The 8,605-nt window shown below is 36.1% G+C and overlaps 1 long non-coding RNA gene across 1 annotated transcript in view; it reads right to left on the bottom strand.

The window, feature by feature from the left end:
* Positions 1-1,319: 1,319 nt before the first annotated feature.
* LOC136244981 (uncharacterized) overlaps positions 1,320-8,605 on the bottom strand; it is a 45,142-nt gene continuing 37,856 nt past the window's right edge. The window contains exon 3 of the long non-coding RNA XR_010695682.1: positions 1,320-1,829. This is a non-coding gene — a long non-coding RNA (uncharacterized lncRNA). The remainder of the gene's footprint in view (positions 1,830-8,605) is intronic.

The following is an 8,605-nucleotide window of genomic DNA, read 5'->3' as shown; positions in this document are numbered from 1 at the left end:
AATTGAAAAACTCTCTAAGCTTCTTGGGGTGCTTGTTACCTATTCCAATACTAGCCATGTAGTGAATACATAAGTTACTAAAATAAACCTATTTTTGCACAATTATTTGCATAACTGTTAATGCACTCATGCAAATGATTATACTAGCTGCACGCATGTATATAGCTATAGCTACATAATAATATAAGCATACTTGTAATTAAATAATTGGTTTGCATTGTAACTTTTTTTCCTGAGCATACCAGCTATACCTATATGGGCCTGATTTATCACTGCTAGACATGACTTCAGATGTGACTTCAGCAAGACAGGGACTTTTCAGTATACCACAGCATGCGTAATACACACATCATGGACCTATGTTTGCCCTCCTTTGTGTCTGCAGTTATCTTCGCTGATAACACTTTATGGTAGTGTGATACGGCTTTTCAGTGGCTGTCTGTTATGTATAACTATCACACGTTTTGCTCATATTTTCCTTTGCAACTGAATTGATTGCAGAGATATTTTTCATTGTTTGTTACTCTGTGTTACTGTAACAGGCTGAACATAGTTGGCTAATTCACTTTTGAGTAGTTTTCTGTATTGACAATTTCCATATCATACCGTTCTGTATATTAGAAATCACAGAGGTTGGGGTTTTTCGGGCCAAAAAGCATCCAAAAACCAGCTTAACAATCATACAATCCTAGTGCCTTGGCAGTATTGGTTATGTACAACCAAGCCTAAAAGTGCCTTCAGTGCGACCCTAAATGCATTAAACAGATTGTTCCAAAATTTAAAAAATTATTCACTTGAATTTTCAACCAACTAGCTAAATGCCTGATGCCTTCCCATTTGTAAATGGGAATCATCTGTATTTACTGTGGTAACTGGATTGATTGTAGATCGAAGTATTTCTGTACTATGTAATGGGCTGAACATAGCTGAAATGAACAATGACCACTTCACTTTCAAGCCAATAATTGATATCTGAGGTATGCATTTAGACAAAAATGTAACTCTGGCGCCATCCATTTTTCAATACAGTATGCATGGGTTCACCAGTCATAATATTGTTGCAAAAAGTAAACAAAAAGCGAAAACTTGGGAATTTTATGTTTGATTAGGGATCATAGAAAAAAGTAGGAAAAAAGGGAGGTCACCTACACTTATTCATTATTGACTGTGCTTCTTTTTGGTAGCACAATGAAAACTGCATGAAAATACCATACCCCTTGAAAAATTATGTAGCTAGGTTGTCTGAGGCCCAATTGAGATACTCTAATGAAAGATAGCAGTCACCCTAGTAGTTTGTTTGACATTCTAGTCACATGTGTATATCATACAGTATAACGTATCAAAAAATCTAAATAAATTAGTGTGTAAATATTGTAAAAAGTGAAGTACAAAGTTGACACCTAAGTGATAAAGACTTGTTAAAACAAGATATCTGAATGATGGTATTACAACATTGTTCTCTACTTAGTACAAAATGATTGTTATGACATGCCAGTATAGGGAGAGATTTTTGCACAGAGCTACGTTGCACTACAAATGTGACCGAATCTGCAAAAAGGGGTTCATAGCCTTTTCAAGTTTGATCAGTCATAACTCACCTGTGTTTAACTTATGGTCTTAAAATTACGTTAGAAATAGTGCTATGTTAGGAGTGTTAAGTGACCAAATTTCAGGTTAGTAAGTTTGGCTCTGTTTCTTCCTGGATAACACATATGACATTTATTGCAAAAGTCGCCACAGTAATTGTTGCACATTAGCTTGAGCAAACTGCCACTGCTCAATTTGTCACTGAATTTTATGATGAAATCAGACTCAGCCATCAGTGTTACCTGCACAACAACACAACAATGTTAATGCTATAAATACTGTAAGTGTATATCATTTAGTTTATAATTGATAACAATAAGGTCTGTATACACAAGGTAGATGTACTGAAAATGTGTGTAACCATGTGCAGGACACTGGTATACACTACTTGCCAAATATTATAGCCATTCCAACTGTGTTTAAAACAGACACCATTGGGAAATTTCAGCAACTGTTATGAAATTTTGGTCAAATGATGATTAAATTAGTGGGAATTGGTAAGGCTCTAGCTAGGTACCACAAAAGAGATTTCACTCTGATGTTATCACTGATCTTAGTGTGATATAATATGTGACCAGATTTTACAAAACCGATCCGAATCACACATCAGGCAAAATCAAACTAACATCATCAGTGGATAGCTACACTATCATACTACTAGTTTAACCCTCAGTACTACTCAAACTACTCGAGGCTGGTTTTAATAGACATCTTTTCTGGATGATGTGGACAGCTAGAATGGCGGTTTCTGGCCTTGTGAAGGACCTGGTTTGGCAAGAGTCAGTGGATGGTCTGATAATGTTGGCCAGACGTTTTTCTGTTGATTTTACTACATATCATTCCATTATGTTTCTGTAAAATGGAATTTTCAGGAAATGTGTAAGTTTATCACAAAATTGTCATAATTCATGCACATTTCCTGAAAGGAATTAGGCACATTCATGTATATAATTACTGAAAGATAAATTAATTGTGACAATTCTATATACATTTCCTTTAATTCAGGAATTACACACATTTGGGTATTTCTCACTCAAGGAATTGTCATAATTCGTTATGCACAAAACATCAGGAAACATTTTTTTTGAGCAGTGTAAGAAGCCAGTACAACCCTGTAACCTTGTGTCTGGACTACAATCGTGGTCTGCCTCCACACGTGAGAAGTCATCAACAAAAGATATGGTACATCTGAGGAGGGCCAAAGGATACTCTGGAGTGGCTGTGTCATTCACCAAAGATACAAAGCTGAACATGAAGAAGGGAACTTTTTTATCGAACAGCACCACCAAGCAGCAGTTCATTAATATGCTTAGCTGCTTCTTGGAAAGAAATTGTAAAGTGTACCGTACTTCAGGAGATGCTGATGTGATGATTATACAAAAAGCAGTAGAAATAGCCAGAGTGGCAGACACTGTGCTAGTTGGTGATGACACTGATATTCTTGTATTGTTGTGTTATCATGCCTGCTTTGAATCACACAACATATTTTTCAAACCAGGAGTGTATAAACAGTGGAATGGACTACTGGAATGTGGAATACTGGAATGGTGGAATGGAATTTTTTAAAGTTCAATATAATTTTTTATATCCAAATAAGTACAACTCCTCCCCTTATGTAAGCAAATAAATAGAATTCCCCTCAAAGTCAGCTCTTTTAGCATACTTTTCCTCACCACAACACTTATAACTCAATACTTTATTAATTGTCTGAAACTAACTGTGGTTCAGTTCAGTGTGCAACATGGCACTGTGACAATGAAGTTTGGCTTAAATTTTGTTCTGACATAATTGTGGAAAAGGCTCATTGTAAATGCTTACAAGATAGTCGCATTTCACTTTTCCCAAAGATTTTCACTTAGGTTCCTAGGTTAATGGTAAACAGCTCATACAGGCTCTGCCTTCTGTGTTTGTCCTCCAGTGCCTAACTGGTAAAGTTGATAATAAATGAATACCATTATACAGTGAATGTACTTTTACAAGCAATCAGCTAGCTAGCTAACTTTTTATCATTTGGGAACAAGGGTTAAGTCAGGAGTTTTCTTGATGTTCCCAATAAACTGCTATTGTGCATGTTCATAACTGACTTTACACTACAATATACTTGACAATATATTGGTAAACTTTGTCTATGGTGAGGTGAATTATGCTAAATAAGCTGACTTCAAGGGAAATCCTATTTATTTGCTTACATAAGGGGAGGAGTTGTACTTATTTGGATGTAAAAAATGATATTGAACTTTAAAAAATTCATTCCACCATTCCAGTATTCCACCATTCCAGTATTCCACCATTCCAGTATTCCACCATTCCAGTAGTCCATTCCACTGTTTATACACTCCCTTTTCAAACCAGAGCCAAAGAAAGCCACTATGAAATGGGCGTCTGGATTCAGTGGAATGGACTGGTGGACTGGAATGGAATGGTGGAATGGAACGTACTTTGGTAATTTCAATTGGTGGTCACCTCTTTATAAAGACCACCTTCTAACAAAGACCACCTCTTTATAAAGACCGTTTTACTTTAATGTTTAAATTGCTGCTATCTTGTTGTTTTAGAGTGTATCCCCATAGAATAGTCTTATTGATCAGTTGTGTGCCACATGCCTAGAAAAGTCAGAGTGATATCTGATTTGTAATACAGCAATATACCCCGTGCAAAAACAGTTTGGCTGTACAAAAATGACGTCCCCATCAAACTAAAAGTAACTGACAACTAAAGGAGCTAATATCTGGGTGAGGCCAAGAAATATAGGCAAATAACTCATAGGGTTCCACCGATACAGAAAAATAACTACCGATCCGATACCTAGAAGCAAATTTTCACCGATACAGATACCGATACCGATAATTGCTATACAATTTACAATCATCTCAAGCTGGCTATGTGTGACTGTTCTAGTAGAATATATTATTGTGCAGTGACTGTTCTATTAGAGTATTTCAATCTTTTTCATGCAAACATAGTAAGTAGCAGTTGCTTGATGTTTAGCAAAGCAATTCCTGCACCTTTTATGCTAGAATAATACTCAACACTATTTCCAACTTGTTATACCTCACGTTTTGCTAGCATAGGATTTATGATGATAGATATGGTTATGACGATTGGCGCGAGTGGCTATTAATCGGTATAGGAGTACCTGAATAACCGATACCGATCGATACGAAAAGCCCAATATCGGCTCCGATACGATACCGATCCGATTATCGGTGGAACACTAATAACTCACTATAATTTATAAAACTTTGGTCCTTTATCATTGACTCGTAGTCTTGCTGCATTCCTAATTAATTCCCTGTAACTCTAGCCGCCTTTTTTCTCCTCTACAACACCGGACTATTGAGAAAGGTACCAATTTACTAGCCTATTAGATTTACAGTCAGTCTGCACAAGTCAATGATAAAGGACCAAGATTATTGTAAATTATACTTAGTTGCCAGTATATATTGACATTCATTTCTTGGCCTCACCAGATATTAGCTCCTTTAGTTGCCAGTTGCTTTTGTTTCGTGGACACATCTTTTTTTGTATCGCCAAGATATAGCTATTACTGTATTGTATCATAAATCAGATATCACTGGCTTTACATAACATGTGGCACACAATTCATCAATAAGACTGTCTTATAGGGCTCTAAAACAACAATTCAGATATTAAAGTAAAATGGTCTTTGTAAAGAGGTGGTCTTTGTTAGAAGGTGGTCTTTTTAAAGAGGTGACCACTAATTGAAATTACCTAAGTACCGTTCCATTCCATTCCACTATTCCATTCCAGTCCACCATTCCATTCCAAATCCAGACGCCCCTATGAAACCCAGGGAGTGGAACATAACTGCTGTCAAAGAGAAACTTGGCTTTGAAATATGCAACAACATTCTCTTCCCGCATGTGATACTTGGATGTGACACAACATCACAGCTATATGGCATTGGGAAAGGTAAAGTCCAGTAAACACTTTCAAATGCAGGCCAAAGTGTTCAGTGCAGCAACATATATACCAAATGACATCATGGCTGCAGGAGAGCAAGCACTAGTGGATTTATACAGTGGAAATCCAAAGGAAAGATTAAACTTTCTCCTCTACAAGCGTTTTTGTGAATAGGTACCTAAAAGCACTACATTTGTTCTTCCACAAACTTTGCCACCTACTTCAGCTGCTGCTAAATGTCACAGTTTCCGTGTACATTTCCTAATACAAGAGTGGAAAGGTGATGCCAGTGAAGTACAGCCAACTGCATGGAGGTGAAATGGAAAACTGATGCCTGTGCTAACTACTGATTTATCACCTGCTCCAGATGAGCCGTTGAAAATGATTAGATGTAACTGCCACACTGACTGCAGCAGCATGAGATGCACTTGCAAGAAATACAATGTGAAATGCTCTTCTGTTTGTGGCAACTGCAAGGGAACAGGCTGCACCAACTGAGATACCTCAATCCATAAAGAAGATGATACAGATACCAACACTGAATGAAAGCGAAACTTACTATTTATATACACAAGAGAATAGATTTTCCACTACCACGGCCATGGTTAAAGTACAATATTATTGATAATGTATCATTGTGTATGTACCTAACTTAATTAGTACAATGTCAGGTTTGGAATTGTAAATCTATCTTCATGACAATAGAGAATGAAAACAACAGAATTGCATATAAAGCTATGCTATTTCTCTGTTTCCATGGTAACACATGCACCTTCTAGTCTTCACTATGACCTTTTGTTATACAAATGTCCCTTGCCATGAGAAAACTATCATTAGACAAGCAATAAATAGCTTAAGGTTACGGGATACTGTCAAACAAAAATTTTATTATGTAATTAAGGCAGGCTTGGTGTTGTTGTGTTGAGTATCAGCTGGTGACTGGGTTAAATTGTTGGGAGAATCATAGCTGGCTGACTGGACAGGTACAAGGTACAAGAAAACATACGTAACAGTACAAGATAACATAGAAACAACACACTTAGCAACTGGCACACCTGTAAGCCCATGCGCAGTTTTGCTGATTAATGGCGATATTTTCCTGAACCAAAAATCAGGACTGTCAAACTAGTTGTTAACATTTTGTATAAACAGACTACTAGTTTGGCTTCTTGTCTAGTTCCTGACGGAACTTAGGTTTGTATGCTGTAAAAATAATATTTCTAGTGCTTGTGATATCAATTTAAAAATTAATTTTGTGATCACAGTGTCTTGCTTTAGGCCATATTGTAGTCATATTTCAGCAACTATACACATTATACACAAATCCTCTTGTCAGTCCCTCACAAGTGATGTTCTTCAAACCTTAGAATTGTTAGTAAGTTCTCATGGTTCTTCATTGGTCTGATTTTTGGTTCATAGTTTTCACTAATTGGCATGGGGACAACTCATGTTTTCATAATAACATTTGAATTCCATGTCGATTAATGAGAAGTCAAGAATGCATAAATATTTGATAACAATGCATAAGAAAAATCAAGCCCCTAATCATGAAAAATGATTGATAGCGTACATGTGGGATTTACAGTATCCTGTAACCTTAAACCAAATCAAGTCTGTGGGCGGGACTAAATAATGTCAGTTTTGTCTAGTAAAATGATGATAACTTTAGAACAAACTAAGCTATGGATACCAAACAATATCATCTTGTTCCTTATAGTGAGAGCAATCATTTGATACCAAATGTAAATAGTTTGGATAATGTATAGCTGAACCAGAAGCATAAATCCTTTTTTTGGCTAAAAATGGCTTAAAAGGTCATGCAAAAGGTCACTTTCCCCTTATGGGATTTTCCGGGACTTTTGATATGTTATAGAGCACATTTTTCTGTGCTAGAAACTGTTGAAACCATTTGTGTTGCAATTAGTTTAAAGTTGACCCCTTTTTTCATAAAATGACTGGACTATTATTAATATTTTACATTTGTTTCTTCGTATTTCTGATACTTTAACTGAGCTGTTAATTCGTGACATTCACATTAAAAATGGCATTACTAAAAGTACTAAGAATATACCCACTCTCAATATTAGGAAGAGTATTTTGAATGAGTGCAAAATTCAGTTTAAATAGATCACTGATAAGGAGTCAAAAAAACCAGTCTAACACCGAGATTTGACAGGACCAGAGAAAGCGAGACTCTTTAAAAGTATTGATATTATTATCATGTTTCCTGATCTCCCTTGGACAACTTTGTTTTGCAACTATTAATGGTGACAAAGTTAATGATACAACAGAAACTAAAGAAAACATTTAAAAAATGGATGGATTTTTTTCTGTCAATTTACCAGACAAAACACATAACTCCATATGTGACCAGGCCTGCGATAACAGGGCATGTGGGCACAAACTACACTGCGTCACTCTACAGGTCATATCTCAGCGCTGGAACAGAATATTTGTATTTTGTTACTTGCATCATTATCATAGAGGCAATTAAATTCTTACTAGATGCTCAAAATTGCATTGCCATAACATAATGGTACAAAAAGTTATGAGTGATGAACGTTTGAAAAAGTAGGCAAAAATCATGTGCCCACATGCCCTATTTTCGCAGGCCCAGTCACATATTTGCATGCTTTTGCAATGCATGTAACTGAATTTTTTATCTTTACACCAAAGTTTAGTAAGATTCACACAACAAGGCTTGGAACAATGTCAGTACTAAGCATTTTCAATGAGCCTCTAACCACAAAAACATTGATTCACTTATGCAAATTTTACAGAAACAAAACAGGATTGAGCAACTAGTAGATGAAGGATATCAGTGAACTAGATGAGAGCTCACTTGCAGTATATGCAAACAACGTGGACATAATAAATGATCTTGTAACGCTAAATGAAGACTACGTATACATTGTTGTAAGTAAGCGATACAAGTAACTAGTATATTAATTTAAAAAAGAAGTAGGGATCCTAGTGATAAACTAAAAGAAGATGAATGATGGTATTACAGCAAAGCACGGTGGGAAAATCCCCACATTGGTATGTTCAACAATCATTTTGTTCAATGTCAAATTAGGGATTTTTCCACTGAGCT

Source organism: Dysidea avara, chromosome 14 (genome assembly GCF_963678975.1).
Source record: "Dysidea avara chromosome 14, odDysAvar1.4, whole genome shotgun sequence".
Classification (NCBI taxonomy): domain Eukaryota; kingdom Metazoa; phylum Porifera; class Demospongiae; order Dictyoceratida; family Dysideidae; genus Dysidea; species Dysidea avara.
Note: the sequence above shows the minus strand (reverse complement) of the source record. Positions and strands in the feature narration are given on the sequence as shown.